This window comes from Equus caballus, chromosome 11, assembly GCF_041296265.1.
Source record: "Equus caballus isolate H_3958 breed thoroughbred chromosome 11, TB-T2T, whole genome shotgun sequence".
In the NCBI taxonomy this organism is placed as follows: Eukaryota; Metazoa; Chordata; class Mammalia; order Perissodactyla; family Equidae; genus Equus; species Equus caballus.
The window spans coordinates 57788465-57812619 of NC_091694.1; the positions used below are offsets into that span (position 1 = coordinate 57788465).

The 24155-nt window shown below is 37.6% G+C and overlaps 1 pseudogene; it reads left to right on the forward strand.

The window, feature by feature from the left end:
- Positions 1–17: 17 nt before the first annotated feature.
- On the forward strand, positions 18–23021 carry LOC102149127 (zinc finger protein 624-like; annotated as a pseudogene).
- Positions 23022–24155: the final 1134 nt, after the last annotated feature.

The window sequence follows — 24155 nt, forward strand, 5'->3', positions numbered from 1 at the left end:
CGGCGGTGTGGCAGACCATGCTCCGGGGATCCGCGAGCCCGGCTGCTGCGTGTGTCCCGCGCCGAGCCAGCGGGCTGCAGCCGCTCCCCGGAGAGCCCGCCCCTGACTGTACGGACCCCCGCAGGTCGCCTCCAGACCCGAAGAAGAGGAGGAGGCCGAGGGGAGACTCTCGCCCCGGCTTCTGAGAAGTGCTGGGGGCGGTGGGTGCCTTGCGCAGTGGGTTTCTCGTCTGCAGACCTGAGCTGCCTACCAGGCCGGCGTGCTCCTCTCTGTAGCCTTAATCAAGTCACTGTTTTGTACGCTCTTTTTATGCAGAGGCCATTCAGATACTCATTTTAAATCTCTACTCTGTCCCCTGACATAATAGTAGGACTGCAGCGGTTGGGAATTGCTAGACCGGACTGTGGCCGTGAAGACCACAGCAAGGGCATGATCTCTTGTATTTTACAAAGCATTTCAGGTTTAGGAATCACAAGCGAAGTTTCTGCCTGATAAGATCCCCAAGCTGCTTATACTTCAGCGAATCTTGGTCATCTTGCTTGAAGAAACCAAAATTTGTAAAGTTGCAACTCCCCTGAAATAATCCTGGGAAAGTATTTGACACGTGTCAGAAAGTAGCTCGGCGTTTACGGGATGGCAATGGAGTCTTCCTGTGTTCGAAGAGAAAAAAGAAACAAATTGAATGGTTTGCCTTATTTAAAATAAAGTTAGCCAAAGCCCCGAAACTTAGCCCAAATCACTTCCAGGCATTGGCAGAATCAAGACACGGAATAACCGAGTCAAACAGCATACGATTTTAAGTTTGTATTATATATAATACTGTCAAATTATCCCCACAGTGTTTATACCAATTTATGGGTTTTTTGTCTTTAACAGTTATACTCACCAGCAGTGTATGAGAATGCTTGTTTTTACCACATTCCTGCCACATTTGGTATTGTCAGACTTTTTATTAATTATTAATGAAATTCAGAGTTCATTTTCATTTCACTGATGATTGCTGGTACTGTCTTTTTATGTTTATTGGACATTGCTTTTCCCGTTGTCTATTTTTTGCCGTTTTCTTTCATTAATTATTAAATTTTATACAAGATACAAATAATGTATAAATCAGTTTTCAATTAAATAAAAACAAAACTCCCAAGCATTACGGATAAAGCTAAAGACTCCTTTGATCACTGCCCCTAATATCAATTCCTCATCCTTCCTCCGTGGTAACCACTGTTGTCACTGGAGTATGTAAGCAGAAATGAGCTTTGTGATCTGCAATAGGAAGCACATAGCAGCACCTATGAAGTATTCTCGTCTAAAAAATTGAACCTGAATCTAATCAAGCCTCTAGACCCAGTTACCAGTTTACAAGAAATGTTAGAGGACAAAGGAACAAATTAAACAATAGGAAAAAACAATATTACCCAGATCCCAAAGTGGGACATTCTACAGTACAGATGACATTTTCTCTCCAAGAAGTCAATGTCAAGGGAGAAAAAAGGAAGAAGGGATGATGACAGAATAAATGAGGTTTGAGAGACTAAAAAAACAAACTCAGTGTGTGAACCTTGTTTGGATTTGAGTAACCAACTGTAAAAAGATAGCTTTGAGACAATCAGGAAGAGATATTACGGTGTTACTAAGATGATTAAGAGAATGGTATTAAGAATTATTGGTTTTGTTAGATGTAGAGAATGGCATAGTGATTATATTTTAAAAATTTTAAATCCTTATAGTTAAAAGATTCATTCTCAGGTATTAAGTGAAATGACATAATGTCTTACAAAAATAATGGGGAAGGCGTAGATAAAACAAAATTGGCAAAATGTTATTGTTGAAGCTGAATGCTGGGTACATGGAGGTTTATTAGATTATTCATTCAACTCTTAAATGTATACTTAAAATTTTCTATAATAAAAAGTTTTAAAAATACTTGTCCATATACTCACTGACTCTGAAAAACATGTAATGGTACATAAGGATATTTTTACAAAACTGTATTATACTGTGTCTAATTTGCAGCTTGTTTTTGTTTTCAGGGTACTTTTGTGATCTATCCATGTTGAGACATATAATTTTAGTTTATTTCTTTCAGGTACACTGTGGTATTTCACTGTGTGACTATATCACACTTTTATTTAGTCATTCTCCTATTGATATTTAGGCTGTTTCCATTTTCCCTCTAGTACAAACAAAGCTGCAGTGAACATAGGATAATGTTTCTCTACAGATAGCATGTCTCCAGAGGTAAGATTTCTCTGGAGGTAGAACTGCAAGTTCATGTTTGGTTTTAATAAATATTGCCAAATTTCCCTGAAAGTGACTCTAACCGGTTTACAGAATGTGTAGCTACCTACTGCCTTGCCAAATCTGATGTTACCAAACTTTATAATTTTTCCAGTTGATGATATCTTGTTTTGATTTGCATGTATTTGACTATTAATGATATTGAACATCTTTTCAGACATTTATTTGTTATTTTTATTTCCTGTTATGAATTAAATTGTTAAAGATAGGTCCTTTCCTTACTTCCCCTAAAACATAAAATGATAGCTACAGATATTCACTATCAGCCAAACAGGAAAAAAAAATTAGGAGTGGCAGTGGTAATATCAGATATTACAGAATTTAAAACAATATACTATATTAAAAGACCCCTACTAATAGAATATGTAATCAATAATTAAGATACTATACTCTTAGATGCACTGAATAGCTTCAAAATATATAAAGCAGAAGTTATCTGACATACAAAGAAAATAGCCATAGCTCCTGTGGGAGATAGTCTCTTCTATTAGTCTATGACATAAATTTGGTTTAAAAAATAAGGATGTAGAGAGCTTAAATACTATATTTAATAAGGCCAAAAATGTAAATATAAATAGGTATCTTGAATTTTTTGATACATGCAGAGAATACACCTTCTTTTTGAGCATTCATGAAACATACACAAAATTTATTACATATTTAGCACAAAGAAAACCTTAGTAAATTACAAACACTAGAACTTGAAAGGATTACACATGGTTTTACAAGCCAGTTCAAACATTTAATTCAAGTTACAGATAAATATTATGTTATATTGTGTTATATATTCAAGAGAACAGAATAAGATGGAGCAGGTTTCCTACATGTGAAGCTAAAATTTTCTAAATATTTAATAAACCTTTTTTTCTGCTTTCTTTCCCCAAACACCCCGTACATAGTTGTATATCCTAGTTGCAGGTCCTTCTAGTTGTGGGACGTGCGACGCCGCCTCAGCGTGGCCTGACGAGCGGTGCCATGTCCGCGCCCAGGATCCGAACCCTGGGCCGCTGCAGCGGAGCCCGCGAACTTAACCACTGGCCACGGAGCCGGCCCCAATATTTAATAAATTGATTCTTCATATGTTTCTCAAAAGGGAGGGAACTTATTTCTCCATTAAATGACAGGGGGGGAATGTGGTAAATATGTGATCATCTTCGTGTGGTGAGTTGTAGACAGAGGTGAACGGTGTAGTGGTGAAAGCATGGGTATTAGGTCTCGTTTCATATCCTGTCACCACAATTCATCAGCTGCATTACTAATCCCAGAGATTGGGGACATAATCCCTGTCAGCCTCAGTTTCCTTATCCTGAAAGAGTGCAAAATTATATCTTCTGTATGAGGTTGAAGTAAAAATTAAATGTGATGATAGTTGTAAATCTTAATATAGTTCCCTCAAACAAGGCTGGCACTCAGCACTTATTTCCTCTCTTTCTTGTGCCTGTGTTCTGATTTCCAGAGCATATCTCTGTTTTGTGGATGTCGCTGGCCTCTAGTAAAACAGTGAAAGTGTCGAGACTCCTGGCAGCAAGGACCAGGATGCCCCTCTCGGTGGTCTGTGAGGAAATGTGGCAGCTCTTGTGAGGTGGGGGGACCTGCTGATGTCACACTCATCCGAATTGATACGTCAGGATTTCCAGTGCAGAGTGTCTGGGATTTTCAAGGTAGACCTGATTTCGTGTTTGTTATCACCTTCAGGTAAATGTCTTCTCAGGACTCTGCCCTTCGAAGACGAGGTCCCAAAGGAAGACGTTATGGCTGCTCTGCATTTATCAATTTTTTCTGAGGTTGGTTGTGCCTTTTTCTGTTTCTAAACAGCGGTTTTGGTTTTCATTAAATAATGTAGACATTTATAAAGTAAAGAATGAAGTCTGCTCTCATTCCTTCAGTCAGGGCGGGACTGAAGAAACCATTGTCAGCAAGTTTGGCAATACGACCTTTGGTATTTTTATCCTGCTTGTGTGTGTGAATATGAATAGGTGCACCCTTGTTCTTTTAAACAGTTATGTACTGCATCATATGATTGTACCATAATTTACTCATCCATTCCTCTTTTAATGGATGACATACTTGCTTTTACACACGCTGCTACAGCAAGAATTCTTGCAAAAATATTTTACAAATTTGTGTTAATGTGGTACAGATCATAAGATTTTCATGTTAAAGATTTTGATAGATTCTTCAAAAATGCCCTTCAGGGGCCGGCCCCGTGGCCGAGCGGTTAAGTTCGTGCACTCAGCTTCGGCGGCCAGGGTTTCACTGGTTTGGCTCCTGGGCGCGGACATGGCACCGCTCATCAGGCCATGCTGAGGCGGCGTCCCACATTGCCACAACTAGGCCCACAACTAAGAATGTACAACTATGTACCAGGGGTCTTTGAGGAGAAAAAGGAAAAATTTAAAAAAATCAAAAATCTTCAAAAATGCCCTTCAAAAGATAGTACAATTACATTCTCACCATTAGTGAATGGGAATGAGAGTACCCATTTCTACCACCTTAATGAGCATCTTTTTATATTTATTAGTTTTTATGCATAAAGAGGTCTCTGGGACAGTAAGGAAAAGATAAATGTGTGTATATCTTTGGGGAGATATCTATTTCCATATGTGTATCTGTATCTCCCAGTGGAAAAGTAATTTTCTGGATTTTGGGTCATTTTTAAAATTGAAATCATAGTAGTCTACAACATTGTGAAATTTCAGTTGTACATTATTATTTCTCAATCACCTTATAAGTGCACCCTGTCACCTCTTGTGCCCACCCCCAACCCTCTTCCCCTCTGGCAACCAACCACTAAACTGTTCTCTTTGTCCATGTGTTAGTTTATCTTCCATGTATGAGTGAAATCATATGGTGTTTGTTTTTCTCTATCTGGCTTGTTTCACTTAACATGATGCCCTCAAGGTCCATCCATGTTTTGCGAATGGGACAGTTTTGTCTTTTTTTATAGCTGAGTAGTATTCCATTGTGTGTATATACACCACATCTTCTTTATCCAATAATCAGTCGACGGGCACTTGGATTGTTTCCATGTCTTGGCTACTGTGAATAGTGCTGCAACAAACACAGGGGTGCATATGTTACTTTGAATTGTTGATTTCAAGTTCTTTGGATAAATACCCGGTAGTGGAATAGCTGGGTCATATGGCATTGCTATTTTTAATTTTTTGAGAAATCTCCATACAGTTTTCCATAGTGGCTGCACCAGTTTGCATTCCCACCAGCACTGTATGAGGGTTCCCTTTTCTTCACATCCTCTCCAACATTTGTTATTTTTTGTCTTGGTAATTACAGCCATTCTGACAGGTGTAAGGTGATATCTTAGTGTAGTTTTGATTTGCATTTCCCTGATGATTAGTGATGTCAGACATCTTCTCGTGTGCCTATTGGCCATCTGTGTATCTTCTTTGGAAAAATGTCTGTCCATATCCTCTGCCCATTTATTGATTGGGTTGTTTGTTTTTTTCTTGTTCAGTTGTGTGAGTTTGTTATGTATTTTGGAGATTAACCCCTTGTCGGATATATGATTTGCAAATAGTTTCTCCCAGTTGGTGGGTTGTTGTTTCATTTTGTTCCTGGTTTCCTTTGCCTTGCAGAAGCTCTGTAGTCTGATAAAGTCCCACTTGTTTATTTTTTCTTTTGTTTCCCTTGACCAAGTAGACAAAGTATTCGAAAAGATCCTTCTGACTCATGTCAAAGAGTGTACTGCCTATATTTTCTTCAAGGAGTTTTATGGTTTCAGGTCTTACATTCAGGTCTTTAGCCCATTTTGAGTTAATTTTTGTGTATGGCAAAAGATAATGGTCTACTTTCATTCTTTTGCGTGTGGCTTTCCAGTTTTCCCAGCACTATTTATTGAAGAGACTTTCCTTTCCCCATTGTATGTTCTTAGCTCCTTTGTCGAAGATTAGCTGTCCGTAGATGTGCAGTTTTATTTCTGGGCTTTCCGTTCCATTCCATTGATCTGTGTGTCTGTTTTTGTTCCAGTACCATGCTGTTTTGATTACTATAGCTTTGTAGTGTATTTTGAAGTCAGGGATTGTGATGCCTTCAGGTTTGTTCCTTTTTCTCAGGATTGCTTTAGCTATTCAGGGTCTTTTGTTGCCCCATATGAATTGTAGGATTCTTTGTTTTATTTCCATGAAGAATGTTGTTGGGATTCTGATTGGGATTGCATTGAATCTGTAGATTGCTTTAGGTAGTGTGGACATTTTAACTATATTTATTCTTCCAATCCATGTGCATGGAATAGCTTTCCATTTCTTTATGTCATCATCAATTTCTTTCAATAATGTCTTATAGTTTTCATTGTATAGGTCTTTCATCTCCTTGGTTCAGTTCGTTCCTAGATATTTTATTCTTTTTGTTGTGATTGGGTCATTTTTACAAAGGACTTTCCTGCTCAAATTTATGAAGCAATTCCTCTGTTTTCATTTAGTATTTTTATGGATTCATTTGTACATTTGCCTGGAATATATTTTTAGGGATCATGAGGTAAAGATCTGTTTTTCCAATGAGTAGCCAAATGCCTCTGTAACATGTTTCAAATGATTCATGTTTTCCCCGGTTATTTGAAGTGCTGCCTTTATTATAAAACAAATTGATCAAAATAACTGGTACTATTTCTGTACTCTTTATTGTGCTTGACTGATTTATCTGTACATTTGTGCACCAGGATCACACTATTTTAATTAATAGAGATTTAAAGCACTTTGAGATATCTGGTACAGTATGTCGCCTGTATTTTCTTTTTCAGGAATTTCTTGACTGCTCTAACACATTGACTTCACCAGAAGAATTTTACAATCAACTTATCAGGTTCTACAAAGTATGCCATTATAATCGGAATTGGATTGGATTTATAGATCCATTTAGAGACAATTGATATACATTGTGTCTGCCCATCTAGGAGCATGGTATGGATTTCCATTGTTCAGGTTTTGAATGTCCTTTAAAAAAGTGTTATAGCCTATTTCGTATAAATGTCGTTGTTTATTGCTATGTGTTTTATAGTTTTTGTACCTATAGAAATTGGACCTTTCTAAAAGTTCATTTTATAAATGGTTATTGCTAGTATATATCACAAATTTTTATATATATCCTACTGCTTTCCTGGGTGCTAAGAGTATTCATTGCCACCGGGTTGCCATTGCATCTAGGCCTCTTCAGACAGAGATATGAAATGTATTTTTAAGAAGAAGAAAACCAGATCACTGAGTTCACACTGATAGTTCTAATTCAAATTTTAAATTATAGTTTTAACTTAATGTCTTCAGTTTTATACTTATGTCTTTTTTCTTATGCTGAAATTTTCATTCCCTGACAACATTAATGTACTTACTTACTTTGTCCTAAAATATACTTATAATAGTTTCAAAATATATATTAATTTAATAAGATTATTGAATAAGGTTAAGATTATTTTTCAGTTCTCTCTGTCCTTAGAGTTTATCCCTCTGAGGATTTATAATCAAAATACTTTGTAGTGAGGACGGATGGAGTCGTTCTTTTCTGAGTGGTATCCAGTTAGGTTCATTTCTCTCATGTTGTTTTCGGTATTTTAGGGATTACCTTTTTTTTTAAATTTGTTTTTGATTATATAAGACTTTTGGAAGAAGTAATGCAGCTTTAGTGACACCTTGATTTTAGGACTTCTGACCTCTAAAACTGGACGATAATAAACTTATGTTGTTTTAAGCTACTAAGTTTCAGATTTTTTACTTGGTTGGTGATTACATAAGTAATGACTAAATAATTATTCGTTACATTTTACATTTATGCTTTATGTACTTTTCTACAATAGCATTAGTTTGCACATGTGCATGAGTTAATCCCATTATGGGATGGCCGAAAGTCTTTGATAAGAGTTTTACTCCGGAGCAAAAGATCAGGTCCTCAAATTCTCTCCGAAAACTTGGTGCTCAGTTCAGTACTCTTTATGCTTTATGAATAAATCATATTTGTTGGATATGTTGTTTCTCTTGACCTTGATGGAACAGATGACTGGAAGGAATAATCACTGTATGTTAGTGAGGAAAAAAAGGAAATCCTAAAAAATTGAATTGAGATCCTGGAATGACTAGATCTTTTATGAGTGTTTCACCAACAATCATGTTTTCAAAAGATATTGGGAGATACTTTAAAGTGAGTTTAAAGTCACTCACCTTCCGTCTGTGCTGTGCTTGTTTTGTGCCTTAAGGAGAGTTATATAGGGGCAGGATAACTTACTTTATACAGTTATAGCTCAGTGTGAGATCCAGAAGACAAATTAGCTCTTTTGATATCATCTGCTTGTGACACACTACCTTGGATCCATTTTGGAAGTAGATGTTTACTCCATGAGAATAGGACAATTTTCCTGTTTAGTTTGTTTCTTCACTATACTCAGCCCCTATTAAAGGGCCTAAAGTTAATAGGCACTCCATATTTATTGAATGAATTCTTGACACATTCTTATTCAGTATCCGACACATCAATCTATTTCAAATTTTGATTGATTTACCTCTAAAATATAATTCAGCTACTTTTCTCCATCCCCAATGTGATCATCCTAGTCCAAGCTGACATCACTTCCTGTCTGGAATCATGAAATAGCCTCTTGACTGGTTTTCTTGCTTCTACTCTTGCCCTTCACTACTGTTCTCATTAGAGTTTAAGCATACTCAGATCTCTTCCATCTTAAAACAAAAGCTCCATCGTGACAATACTGTCAGCTACTATTTTATCATTCTCCTTTCCTTCTCAGCTACCCTTCTTAGAAAAGATGACTACCCTTCCTTATTCTAGTTCATCCCTCTGTCATCTGCAGTTTTCCAGTCCTACCGTTCCACCAAAACTACCCACCAAAGTCAACAACCATCTCTCTGTTGTTAAAGCCAGTGGAGGCCTTTCATTTCTTATTTTACTCAATCTCTCAACCTCAGACACCATCAGTGACACTAAACTTGAAATGCTCTCTCTGTGCTCTTGCTTCTTGCCATCAGGTTTTACCCCTGGGCCATTCCTTGCCAGTTTCCCTTGGTCAGGGTTGTCTTCTGCCTGCTTCATTGTAAACTGTAAGTTCCTTAATGATGGATTATGTTGTTGTATGCCCGTGCTTAGCACAGTGTTGGGACATAGTAGAGCTCAATAAATATATGTGGAACTAAGGAATGAACTGTGTGTTTTTGCAATTAATTTTTATTTTCATTTCATAACATATACACATAATTGAAAAATCAAATAGTACTAAAAGGCTTATAAACCAAAACCCAGCATTTTTCTGTGCTTTCAACTCTTTTAACTATTTTTTTTAATGTATGTCCGTATTTCTAATTAATATGCTGATGCCATTCTTTTCTTGATATATCAGTTTTAGCTCTCTTATATTGCTTCACTCTACCTTCCTTCTCCTCTCTTCTCAACATGGTTTTGTTACCATTTGGGAAAAAAAATCATTAATTGGAATTTTCTTATATTTGTGTAATAGATACTCTACTGTGATTGTGTGTTTCCTTTCTTGTCCAACATTTTATTCACCTGAAGTTATTTGCTGACTTTTTTTCATGTCTCAGTTATTACTCAGTTTTCCCCAGATTAGAGGCTTTTCTGTTTTTGTCTTCTTTCTTCTTTTTTTCAGTCCTTGTGGATTGATTCCCTTGTTTGTTTTTACTGTCATTTTGGTGGAGACACAGGAGATAGAGGAAATAAACACCTAGCATCAGTATACCATTTGTAATGAAAATACATCCAATTTATCCTGGAGATTAGAAATCCAAGAATTCTGGCAGTATGCATGAGCTACATTTTGTGACACAAAGAAAATTTGGGAGCTATTTTTTGGTGATCTTCAAATTAAGAACTCTCTTGGGAGGTAACATGACAAACAGGATATTTACAAAATCTCCTCCGAATACAGCTTAACTAAAAATGCTAGATGAAGTATATACAAAAGCAAGAAAATCTCAAAATAAAGATGAACCTGATAGAATAAGAAAGCACTGAAACTGGCATTTGCTCTAAGTTGTTTACACACCAGGACCTCATGGCCTGCAACCTGAGTTTTAACAGAGAACAGGAAACAGGACACGAGGCCTAGGGCCAAAAAGGCCCTGTAAAAATCCAAGACCCTCCTGAAGGGCAGCATACGCAGAGATAAAGCATGGGGGCAGGGAAATAAAAGCACTTCACAGGTGTAGACCATGCAGGTAGTTGTCTCTTTCTTTTTCAGTCCAATCTGGTGACGTTTCTACAAATATAATTATCGTAAAAACTCTGTGGTTCTCCTCTAAGTTGCATTGGATTCACTCCATTAGACAATATCCACACACGCAAATCTCTTAAAGATAAGCCCTTTTCTACTATGGGCTTCTACTGAAACTGCTAAGGGACAATAGCCTTAAAACTTATTAGAAGTCTTATTGTTTGACTGAAGGATTCTCAGAGGTACTACCTTTAGATCTTCCTGAGATTTTAACAAATGATCATACAGTCACACCTTAAGCTTTATCTTTAGGCTATGTCTTTGTGATAATGTCCTGGATTTGATCTTAATCCATTCCTTAATTGTGACATCGTTTGCTGCATGGAGAGGCTGGGAGTTTTCAAAATCTTCAGTTCTTGGCTCCTTCATGTCTAGCATTCCTTCCTTTAGTTTACCTCTTTCTTATTGCATTTTAGTATAAGCAGCAAGAAAAAAACTGGGAGGCATTTCAACATTCTTCCTGGAAATCTCTTTAACTAGATCATCAAGTTCATTAAGTACAAATTCTACTTGCCACATCACTGCAAGTAGTGGTGTCGCTAAACCTTCTGCCACTGCGTAACAAGAATCCCTTTTCCACCAGTTCCCAAACCACTTTCTCACTTTCCTTTAAGCCTCATGGGCAGCCTCCTCAAAGACCATCATGCTTCTACTAATGGTCTCTTTAAGGTGACCTCAGGCTTTCACTGACATTCTCCTCAAAATCCTTACAGCTCCACCCGCAACCTGGTTCCAGCACCACTTCAACGAATCAGTAAGCAAAAGACAAGGAATCCAATAAGAAAAAAAAAGAGCAAAGCTCATGGGAATTTCACTGAAGAGGAAACAAAAATCTTCATAGCAGCACTGTTTATAATATCAGAAACCTGGAAACAAGTCAAATGTCATCAATAATAGAATGAATAAATATATTGTGATATATTCATAAAATATAATACAACTTAGGAGTGAAAATTAATAACTACAGTTCCATGCATCAACATGGATGAATCTAAATAACATATTATTTACCAAAGCAAGCAAGAATATATACAACACAATTTATTTATATAATATTCAAATAGAAGCAAAACTAAACAGTGTATCACTTAGAAACACATATATGTTTGGTTAAACTATAAAGAAAAGCGAGGAAATGTTTAACAATATTTAGGATAGCTTATTACTCCTGCAAGGATGAGATCCAGGAAGACACACAGGAGACTACAAAGATATTGGTAATGTTTTATTTCTTAAGATGGGTAGGAGTACACTATTGTTCAATTTATAGTGATTTTTATAGACATTCTTGTGTACATTATATGTTTAATAAGTTCTAAAACCCTTTAAGAACTCTCCAGTGAGGGAAGAAACTTATGCTTTTTGGTTTCAAATAATAAACCAATAGTCAAATGTTACTTGAAGGCAGATTTTTCTTCATATTGTAAAAATTTATGCTAACTGTGAAAGGCTTCTGAAAATGGAATACGCTGCCTCGGGAAATAATGAGTTTTAATTCCTGGAGCAGTTCAGGCAGAGATTAGATGAATGCTTGCTGAGGATGTTGAAATATCCTCTTAGAAGTTGGACTGAATGACCTGTAAGCTCCCATCCGAAGTAAGGATTTTCTGTTACATGAATCTCCCTTTCAGTACTATAGTTTTCTTCCCAGTGGGCTATGTAATAGATAATTTGGTGTTATCCCAATGTATTTTTTTTTTAACTTTTTTTTTTTTAAAGATTTTATTTTTTCCTTTTTCTCCCCAAAGCCCCCCGGTACATAGTTGTATATTCTTCGTTGTGGGTTCCTCTAGTTGTGGCATGTGGGACGCTGCCTCAGCGTGGTCTGACGAGCAGTGCCATGTCCGCGCCCAGGATTCGAACCGACGAAACACTGGACCGCCGGCAGCGGAGTGCGCGGACTTAACCACTCGGCCACGGGGCCAGCCCCATATCCCAATGTATTTAATGTTTAGGAATCAGTGACGTTCAAGGATGTGGCAGTAGACTTCACTTGGGAAGAATGGAAGTTAATGGACCCTGCACAAAGGAATCTTCACAAGGATGTAATGCTAGATACCTACAGAAACTGGCCTCTCTGGGCAAGAAATTTCTCTTCTGTGACTCTCCATCTTTCTATTGAACCAAATGGATCTTTATGGTTCAGGGATTTATGATTTCTTGTGGACCCTCTGTGGACTAACTTTATCCCCATTTCCAGGTAAAAACTCTGCTCTTTGTAGAGTGAAAAATTTGTATTTTCATTGGGCTATCTTGAAACCTACACCTGAGGATAGTCTCGTCTCCCAGACTTAGAACTGTCTCTTCTAAAATCTCTTTTAAGATCCTTCTATTCTGCCCTTTTCTTGGTGGGGGCTGGGCGGGGGCGCGTGGTTCAACCCAGATTTATTCTGTGATGCAGTATATGTCACTATTCTTGGGAGCATAGATGTAAGCCTTCCCCAAGTACTTTTGTAATCATATGGAACTCCCTTTATTGGCCTCGCCTTCCAAAAGATTGATGATCTCAATGAATTCTGGAATGGGTTTTTGTCACCAACGTGGTGAAGTCACGTTTCCTTTTTCCTGAACAGGACTTGCAGTTTCCAAACCAGACATGATCTCCCAACTGGAGGAAGGAAAAGAACCTGGGATGGTGGTGAGATGGATTTAAGGAAACTGGTAAGTAAATGAGAACCAGGATGTTAAGATTCATTGAAAGCAACACCCTCAATTGGTCTTTAAAAATTATTTTTTGAAGGGGCCAGCCCGGTGGTATAACAGTTAAGTTTGTGTGCTTTGCTTCAGCGGCCCTGGGTTCACAGGCCCAGATCCCGGGCACGGACCTACCACCACTTACCAAGCCATGCTGTGGCAGGTATCCCATGTATAAAGTATAGGAAGATGGGCACAGATGTTAGCTCAGGGCCAATCTTCCTCAGCAAAAAGAGGAGGATTGGCAACAGATGTTACCTCAGGGCTAATGTTCCTCAAAAAAAAAAATCTTTTGAAATTTTGTTTTAGTTCATTTTTGTCAAAGCTATTTCACAGGAAAGAGATCTTTTTATATTTGACATGCTTTACTTGACTGTATCTCATCCTGTGCTGCCTTCCCTGGGGCTCGACTCTCGTCAGAATCCTCAGTCTGATCCTATTCCAGGAGTACTGTCCCTTCTGCATTCAGACATGCAAAGAAATTTTGTGACTTTTTTAAAAAACTTTTTTCTAATTGATCTTACTTTTCTAACTTTTTAAAAAAATATCTTTTAGTGTCAGACTTCTTAAGCTTGTCATTTGTATTCACATTTCTGGTTTGTTTGTTTTTTTCTTGATGATTGGCCCCGAGCTAACATCTGTTGCCAGTCTTTTTTTTCTTCTTCTTCTCGCCAAAGCCCCCCAGTACGTAGTTGTATATTCTAGTTGCAGGTCCTTCTAGTTGTGCTATGTGGGGCACGGCCTCAGCGTGGCTTGATGAGCAGTGCTAGGTCCATGCCCAGGATCTGAACTGGTGACACTCTGGGCTGCCGAAGCAGAGTGAGCAAACTTAACCACTTGACTACGGGGCCAGACCCACATTTCTGGTTTTTGAACTCCTATTCATTTTCTTGCTCTGTATTTAATTTTTCCTTGCAACTATGCTAAAACTGATCTGTCTTAAAGGTCATCACTTTTCAACCAAAAGCCTTTGACCTTTTCTTCAACTTTTTACATCCTGTGTCACTGTTTTACTGCTCTTCTCTTTCCAGCTACTTTTATCTGATTACACAAATGCAAATAATAAGTTTTTAAATCACTTATAATTCCTCAGCTCAACAATAACTGCTTCAGTAGTATGATGTGTATATTTCCATACTTTTTTCTATGCATGAATAACAGATATCACTAATGATACATACTTTATAGATATAGATATGTTTGTATTTAATAAAAAAATAGTATAAAGTATGGGAGCATACTTTTCATTTCAAAGTATGGGAGCAGACTTTTCAGTCAAATCTGCTTTTCTCACTTTATATAATACATATAATTTCCTGTGTAAACATTTTTCTAGTCATTTTTAAAAATTCTAAAAATTCCTTTTTTGGGGGGCGGGGGAAGATTAGCCCTGAGCTAACTGCTGCCAATCCTCCTCTTTTTGCTGAGGAAGACTGGCCCTGAGCTAACATCCATGCCCATCTTCCTCTGCTTTCTATGTGGGACGCCTACCACAGCATGGCTTGCCAAGTGGTGCCATGTCCGCACCCGGGATCCAAACCGACGAACCCCGGGCCGCCGAAACAGAACGTGTGCACTTAACTGCTGCGCCATCGGGCAGCCCCTCCATTGTTTTTATGTACTATGATTTAATCATTCTCCAGTTGTGAACATTTAGATTATTTATGCCTTCTTGAAACACTTTACTATTCCTACTCATTTCCTTCTTCTAAGTGTTTTTTCTTTGTATTTTTTTCTCCGCCCAGCCCTTTGTTACCCCTTTCCTAAGCCCACTGGCCTGGCCTCTCACTCTTCTCTGCCTAATAGTAATAATAATATTAGTAAATACAAATACCATTTTACATTTGAATTCGCATAACAACTCTCTGATTGTATTTCATTTTATAGATAAGAAAATGGTGGCACAGAAAAATTAACTTGCCTAATTAGAGGCAGAGATGGAATTTCACCCCAAGCAATTCGGACCTAGAGTTCACATCACACTGCCTTTCTAGAGACACCCATCTATCTATCCAGGAAGTTTTAATTACACTTTCTTTATCAGTGCCACCAAAGTCCAGGTCTAGACTTTGTCCAAATTATACTCTCTATTGAGTACCCCCAGTTTCATTTCTCACTTCTTCAAACTCAAAATATTTAAATATGATCGTATTAAGTATAACCTCTTCCTTTAATTTGTTCTGTCTTCCACTTTGGGTGAAAGAAAAAAAAACAAAGAAAGCAAGCAAGCAACACTTGGCTCCAATCTTAATTTCCCCTTTTATCAGTGGTACCACTGTTGTTTTACTCTTCAAAACTAGAATCCGGGGCCGGCCCGGTGGCGCAGCAGTTAAGTTCGCACGTTCAGCTTCAGCAGCCTGGGGTTCACTGGTGGAATCCCGGGGGCAGACATGGCACCACTTGGCAAGCCATGCTGTGGTAGGTGTCCCACGTATAAAGTAGAGGAAGATGGGCAAGGATGTTAGCTCAGGGCCAGTCTTCCTCAGCAAAAAGAGGAGGATTAGCAGCAGATGTTAGCTCAGAGCTACTCTTCCTCAAAAAAACAACAAAAAACACTAGAATCCATGGTGCCCTTTTTAATCTTATTTCATTCCTCACTTGAATTCACTTTGTTAATCAACCTCTTTGTATTTTCTTTAAAAATGTTTCTTGGATTCTTCCTTGCTCGTATTTCCACTTCCATCACTCCAGGCCTTATTTCTTTCATGCCTGCTTTATTGCAACAGCTTTTTAAGGGGTCTCACTAGTTCTGATTTGCCTTACTCCAGTCTTGCACACATCATGCCACACTGTTTCATTGCCCGAGAATTTTCCTTTGCCTAATTTTCAAGGTCCTTCTACTCTAATCCATTTTAATTTTCTTCAGTTCCTCATGTGTCTATTGCTTATTTCAAGTGTATCAATCTCCATATTTTCTCATACTTGCCTTGAAATTTCTGCAACCTAGGCCACTGGTCAGTTCCTCCATCTCCCACTAGAAATGGGGCATTTGTAGCATCTAGACCTAACTATGTCTAATTGTGGAGTGAAAGGTGTTCTAGCAGCTCTGCCTCCCCAAATACTCATTTGGAAAGTTTTGGCTGGTTAATATCCCTATCTCCTTTTCTTTTAACCATTTCTTTCCTGTCACAAGTCGTTGGCATATGCTTTTAGCTTACTTCTTATCCCTCTGCTCTCTTCATCTTCGCTATCTTCATCTCCTACCTTTGCACAAGCCTTCCCTCAGGCTGCCTTCTCAGAACACTAATTTTTCTTCAAATCTTTTCTAACTCTGGCTCTTCTTATATTAAATGCTGAGTAGACACCTATCTCCAGGCCTTTCCATTTGCTCTCTCTGCCTGGGACACAGATATGTGCATTGTTGCCTCCCTCACTTCCTACAGATCTCTGCTTAAACGTCACCTTGTCAGGCCTTCCTTGACCATTCTATTTAAAACAGCAATGCCTTGCCCCTCCCGACCACTCCATATTTTCTTAGCCTCCTTTATTTTTCTGCACAGCCCTTATCACCTTCTGCCATACTAGATGTATTCCTTCTCGCGCATTTATTTTTGGACTCTGTCCCCTGGGCTGTAAGCTCATGAGGGCAGGATCTTTGTTCGTTTTGTTCATTACTCTATTCCTACCGCTTAGATACTGTCTGTCACATTGTAGGCATTCAGTTAATATTTGCTGAATGAGTGAATCCTTCTAATGTCCTCTCCTGTTTGGGAATGAGGAGGATGGTTGTTTTTTCCATCTTTTTTTTTCCCTACCCCTCCATCATTTTCTTTTTCACTCGTGTGTAGCTCTTCAAGGTGACAAGTTTCTCCTAAAGCCATCTTCACTGACTTTCCCTTCCCTCTTTGAGAAAAGAAGGCAGCTCAGCCTCAGCCTACTTCTTGCCTCTTTAGCCCATTGTTCTCTCATAGTCGTGAATTTCTCCTCATCTGGTTGTAATCCTGTTCCCCCGTCATTAATGCAGAAAAATCTCCATGACGCACTTAGGATTTTCTTAGTGATTTTAGTTCTTTGACATTCTTAGTCAAAGAGCCATCAGTTAGTATCAACTAATCTGTACTGCCCTTCACTTGAACACATTTTGGATCAGGTAATTACTAAAAACAGCTCATTCTGCATGATATCAAACGTATTACTCCACCGTTCTTACTACCTCCTTACTGTTGCTATGCTGGTTAATCTGCTCTTTGCTCTGGCCATAGTCGCTGGCCCTCCTATGACTCCCCAGCCTGTTCTGTCTCCCCGTGCCTTCCCAGCCATCCTGTCTGGTCTGTGTTACCACATGACTAGCTCTTTCTTCAAAATTGTCCCAGCCCCTTATATGTCTTTATTCCTCTGTTCTTTCTCTATATGACTCACAAAACCTGAGTGACTTTTTCCTGTATTTTATTTCATCTTGGACGTCCAAACATTGCTAGAGGAAGTCATCTAAATGGGCAGACTTTTACGGTCTCTAAACTACACCTTTCCTGCTTCAGCTGAGCCATTTTTTTAATCTGTTATTTTGAATTCTCTATCTTCTTCATAATGGAAAACTGTATTTAGACCCTGGCCTTTCTTGATTAAAAAATAATAAAATATATTACCCCTAAGTTGCTGAAGAAGATACCAGATAATTCCATTAGAAATCTAAAAGACAGCAAATCTAAACAAATTTTAAAACAAACATACAGTTTCCTCATGTGGTACTTAATGTGTAATTGTGTATATGACTCGTCTGTGATATTTAACCTTTCTTATTTTATTTCTAAAAGATCTATATGATTCTTTTTTAAACTTTCCCGGTGGGTTTTCATGTTTTGTTGTTTCTTGCTAATATTTTTCATTTAACCTTTGATGCCTTTAAACATTTTCAACATAGTTATTTTAAGTTCGGTATCAGATAAGCTCTATATCTGAAGTTTTGGGGGATACATTTTCTGCTGTTTCATGTTTCTGCTTATTTTCACTCACAGGGGCTTGTTTTCTTGTTTGGTAATTTTTAAATTGTGGGCTTGCATTTGGCTGATTTTCATCAGTGGGAAATATAAGAGAACTGGGACTGCCACAGAAGATTTGCATTTGCTCATTTTCTAATCTCAGAATGTATTAAATGACTATTTAAAAAAAATTTTTTTTTAAAGATTGGCACCTGAGCTAACATCTGTTGCCAATCTTTTCTTTTTTTTCCTTCTTCTTATCCCCAAAGCCCCCCAGTACATAGTTATATATTCTAGTTGCAGGTCCTTCTAGTTGTGCTATGTGGGACGCTGCCTCAGCATGGCCTGATGAGCAGTGCTAGGTTCACGCCCAGCATCCGAACTAGCGAAACCCTGGGCCGCCGAAGCAGAGGGCACAAACTTAACCACTTGACCACAGGGCTGGCCCCTTAAATAATATTTTTCACTACAAATCCCTTTTTATTCCACTCCCCTGTGAAAACTCTATTGATTACCCTTTGACACCACTCTCCTTTGAGGACGTGCCTCATTCCCTGTGCATTTCTGCATGCGGAAGTGTGTTGGGAGGAGGGGTTCAAATCATTCATTCTTTCTTTCATTGATTTGTTATCCATCACTCTACTAAGTAGTCAGTGTGGATAATAAACTGCATAACACATAGTTTCTGTTCTCAAAATATCAGCTTTGGTAAGGAAAACGAAAAGTAAATAAATCTGACTACAGTCCTTGGATGAACAGCCCTTGGATAAATGGTCAAATAAATTTGTTGTAAATGAATATTTTCAATCATTATTTTTAAGAGTTGTCATTTGTATGCATTATGGAGAACTTCTACAGCCTTTTATTCATCTTTAAAAAGGTATTTCTTTTGCATTTTGAAGAATTTTTGCTTTTTTAAATTTCTAATTTATTTTTATGCGTCCACATCTGCTCTGCTTATCTGGCACTATAATCATGAATTTTTTCTCTTCCAACTCTGAGGGAATTGTCTTAAAGCAAATTGTTCATAAAAAATGTTTCTAGTCATTAGTTCATATGCTGATAACTTTTATGGACTCTAGGTAATTTTATAAACTTTCATGCATTAAAATTTTTCTTTTCTAAGTTAGCTAATTAAATCAATCATTTTCTTTCCTTTGGATCCTAAATCTACATTACAGTTATAAATGTTTTGCACTATAGCTGTAATTCTGAGTATATAAGTTGTATAAAATGTGAATAAAACAGAGGATTTTATGCATAAAGTAAAAGCTGCTAAAATGTAAAATAAATATACTGTCAAAATATGTTTTAAAATGGCAATATTGGTAAAATAAGTTTCATTAGCTAAAAATGAATTTAATCTTTTAAACCCTTATTTACATAAATACACTTAATTTTAAATAAACTCACCAATCATTTACTATTTGTCTCTAGTAGAGTCTTTAGTTTTCTTTTCCTCTTGTGATAGGCTCTCCCTTTATTATTCCCCCTCTCCTCACCTCAGGCAACCTGTGTTAACAAACATATATATTCTCACTTATTTTTCTCTGTAGTCATATACACATATGTAAATATTCACATATGAGGAAGTTGGTTCATTGTTTTACAGAAATGGAATCATATATTACACACCTTCATATCTTGCTTTTATCTTATAAAAATCCCCCTAAAATATCTAGTATAATACTTGAGACTTTTAAAAATACTTTATGGATATACAATATTCCATAGTGTAGATGGATGTGGAAACAAAAGCTAATAAAATAAAAATTTATTGTGGGGGCCGGTTCAGTGGTATAGTGGTTAAGTTCACGCACTCCACTTTGGCAGCCTGGGATTCATGGGTTTGGATCCCAGGCACAGACCTACACACTGCTCAGTAAGCCATGCTGTGGTGGCGTCCCACATACAAAATAGAGGAAGATTGGCACAGATGTTAGCTCACAGACAGTCTTCCTCAAGCAAAAAGAGGAAGATTGGCAATGAATGTTAGCTCAGGGCCAATTTTCCTCAACAACAACAACAAAATTATTGTGATGTTTGTGTGCTTTAAACAAATGGTCAGAAATCATTTTATTAATAATTCTGCAGTAGAAAGTTGATCTTTTTCATTTAACCATCAGGTTTATACTACAGCAGTTATCTTTCCCCCTTACATTGGAAATAATCTTTTTTTTTTTTCCATCTCTTTCAGACTGGAAGACCAAACCTGAAACCAAGCATCCTGTTCCAACAGCAGATATTTCTGAAGAAGGAACATGCAAGGGACCATAATGGAAAGACTAATAAAAAATGATCCTCAGGATCCTAGTTTAGGAGAATCCAGGACAAGATATTACAGGTTATTGAGACAAAATTTTTGTGATAATTTGAATAAAAGAATAATTACCCAAGGGGAAACTCTCACTGAAGAAAGTGACTTCTGGTTGAAGTCTACTCTCTTTAAAGAACAGAGAAGTCTTACAGAAGACAGTCATCACAAAAGTAATCTAGATGGACAAAGTTGGAAAGAAAACTCAGAGCTGATTATTCAATCAGGAACCTACTTGGGCAAGAAAATTTGCAAGACTGCTAACAGCAACAAGGATGTGAGGTAGGCCTCATGACTTAAAGTAGATAAGAAGATTAATGGTAAAGGGAAATCTTATAAGTGTAATATATGGGGAAGAGCTTTTAGTTTTAGTTTGTCACTTATTCAACATCAGAGAATTCATAATAAAGAGGAACCATATGAATGTGATGAATATGGGAAAGTTTTCAGTCAACCTGCATATCTTAATCAACATAAAAAAAATTCATAGTGGGGAAAAACCATATAAAACTTGTGAATGTGGGAAAGCCGTCATTGTCTCCTCAACTTTAATTGTACATCAGCAAATTCATACTGAAGAGAAACCTTATGAGTGCACTGTTTGTGGAAAAGCCTTCAGCCAATATGCACACTTTACTCAACATCTGAGAATTCATACTGGAGAGAAACCTGGTATATGTCATGAAGGTGGCAAAGCGGTGAGTCAGACATCAGAACTTACAAAACATCAAGGAATTCACACTGGAGAGAAGCCCTACAAATGTAGCAATTGTGGGAAAGCTTTTAGTAATAACATATACCTTACTGTACATATGAGGACCCATTCTGAAGAAAAACCATATAAATGCACTGAATGTGGGAAGGCATGCAGATGTAGCCCAGATTTTACAGTACATCAGAGAATTCACACTGGAGAGAAGCCCTGTAGATATAGTGAATGTGGAGGAGCCTTCAGAAGTAACTCAACCTTACTCTGCATGTTGGAGTGCATACTGGAGAGAAACCCTATGAATGTAGTGAATGTGGCAAATCATTTAGTCATACAGTAAACCTCGTAGAACATCAGAGAATTCATACAGGAGAAAAACCATATCGATGTAATGAATGTGGGGAAGCCATTAAAAATAAAGCAAGCCTTACTGTACATCAGAGAATTCATCCTGGAGACAAACCATATAAATGCAATGAATGTGGGAAGAGCTTCTTGCATTCCTCATCTCTTATTATACATCAGTGAATTCATATGGAAGAAAAATATTACCAGTGTAGTGAAGGTGAGAAATCATTCAGGCTAAAATCATACCTAACTGTTCATCAGAGAATTCATAATGGAGAGAAAGCATACAGATGTACTGAATGTGAGAAAGCATTCATTCAAATGGTAAATCTCACAACATCAGAAAATTCACACTGGATTGAAACCATGTAAATTACCAATTGTGGGAAATCTTTCAGGAGTAACTCATACCTTATGGTATGTCACAGGACCCATACTGGAGAAAAACCACATAAATGTAATGAACGTAGGAAAGCTTTCACTAACATGTCACAGCTTATTCTGCATAAGCAAACTCATACTGGTGAGAAGCCTTATAAATGCAGTGAATGTGGTAAAGTTTTCACAAGCAATTCAGGCCTTCATGCCCATCAAAGAATACATACTGGGGAGGACCCATTTAAATGTAATGACAGTGGGATGATAGATGTTATAGAACATCAGAAAATTCATACTGGGGAGAAATCTCATAGATGTGATGAATGTGGAAAAGTCTTCAGAAGAGGTTATCGCCTTATGGTCCATGTGAGAACACATACTGGAGAGAAACCTTATATGTGTAAGAAATGTGGGAAAAGTCTTGTCAGTGTATCACAGCTTATCCTTCACTGGAGAGTTCACACTGGTGAGAAGCCCTAATATGGAAGGAATGTGGAAAAGCTTTCAGGACTAATTCTGACTTTATCGTATGTCATAGAGTACACACTGGAGAAAAACTTGATAAATGTAATGAATGTGAAAAAGCTTTCAGGTGTAGCTTAAGCCTTACTATACATCAGAAAGCACATCAAGGAGTATGAATGTACAAAATGCAAGATGCCATTCTTGTTCTGTTCTCAGAGAACACCGGAGAATACGCATACTTCATTTCTTACCCTTTGGACTTCTTAAGAAGAGGTCAGACATCAGTCTATGTAGCCTTCAGTTGCAGAGAATGCATGTCAAATACTCCAAGAGAGCCTCAAAAGTCTTTTTGTATTCTCCAACTCTCAACCAGTTTATACTCTTGCAGAGGAGGAAAATTTAGGAGTCATCTAATCAATTCTTGGCCGCCTATTTTTTAAATTTACATTTTATTGGATGCTTTTCTTTGTTATCTGACATCTATCATCTTGACGTTTTCACCAATATATCCATTTTAATATTCTATTCCAGATACTCTTCAGAAGATTTTTTCCAGAATCTATTATCTTTGGAAATTTTCTGAATCAGTAATAAGTGCATATATACAAAACTCAGGAAATCCAAAAGATATGCCTCATTAAAAGTGTTCTTCCTCAATTGATTCTTCAGATTTTTTATTCTCCTGTTCAGTGTTTAGTTCCAGTTTTTCAGTAATGGATATCATGAATTCAGAATAGCATTAGTATCTTTGTACATATATGTACGTCTTACTATATTTTCATTGTTTTCTTAAGGTAGTCTCAGAAATTAAAATTAACTGTGCTATGATTTTTTAAACTTTCCTTCCAAAATAGTTTCAGCACTTTACAATGCCATTGTAAATATATGAAGATAATATTTTCACTAAACTCTCAACATACCAGAATGTCAACTTTTCTCTTTTTAGTTTTGTTACCAAAAGTTCAGTCTCTGATCCCAATGCCAATGCAAATAACAAAAACAGAGTCTTGGGTGAAAAAGGAAGGTGTTATTTTGCCTGGCAGAGGGAGCAAAGCAAGGGCTAGTGCCCCAAAAGTTGCTTGCTCCCCATTAAGAAATGGGTAGAGGCTTTTATCTGGGGTTTCAGGTAGAGGAGGGGGACCATGGACTTCTTGGTCAGCATTTTCCCATCAGCCTGTGTCTGGGGCTGCTTCCAACGGAGGAGACAAAGGATTTCTCAGATGAGTGTCCTTGGCTGTTTATCTCCACGGTGGAAGGTAGACTCTGATGTCAGGAAGCTGAGGGGTTGGGCCTGGGAAGCTTCAGTTTCTTGATATTCTCTGGACGTTAGTTTCTCTGTGAAAGGACTTCAAGTTCCTGGGATCAGCCACAACTTTAGTGGGAGCCCAGCCTGAGGCCATCTGGACTTAAACAATTTGTAACTTCTGTTTGGTTGTAAGGCTCAGGGGGTCAGAGGTTAAAGAAACAAACATTTACATGTGAGTGGAACTAAAGACCCAGGGAACTGGAATGTGTGCCTTTAGTTTTAACCCATGTATGGGGGCTTCACTGTAGGGGAACCAATATCAGGGCTGGTATTAACTAAGAGCCAGTAACAGTTTGACATGGGGAGTTGAATTGAACATCTCCAAGAGTGTGTTTGAAAGACAATTAGGTGCCCGCATTTATGTCCCAGGTTTTTGTTTTGTCAAAAGTTGTTCAACTTTAACCGTTTTGAAAGGTATGTATAAGTAGATAATGTTGAAGAGGAGGTATTGAAGGAGAGCAGAGCCCTCCTTCCTGATGAGTCTT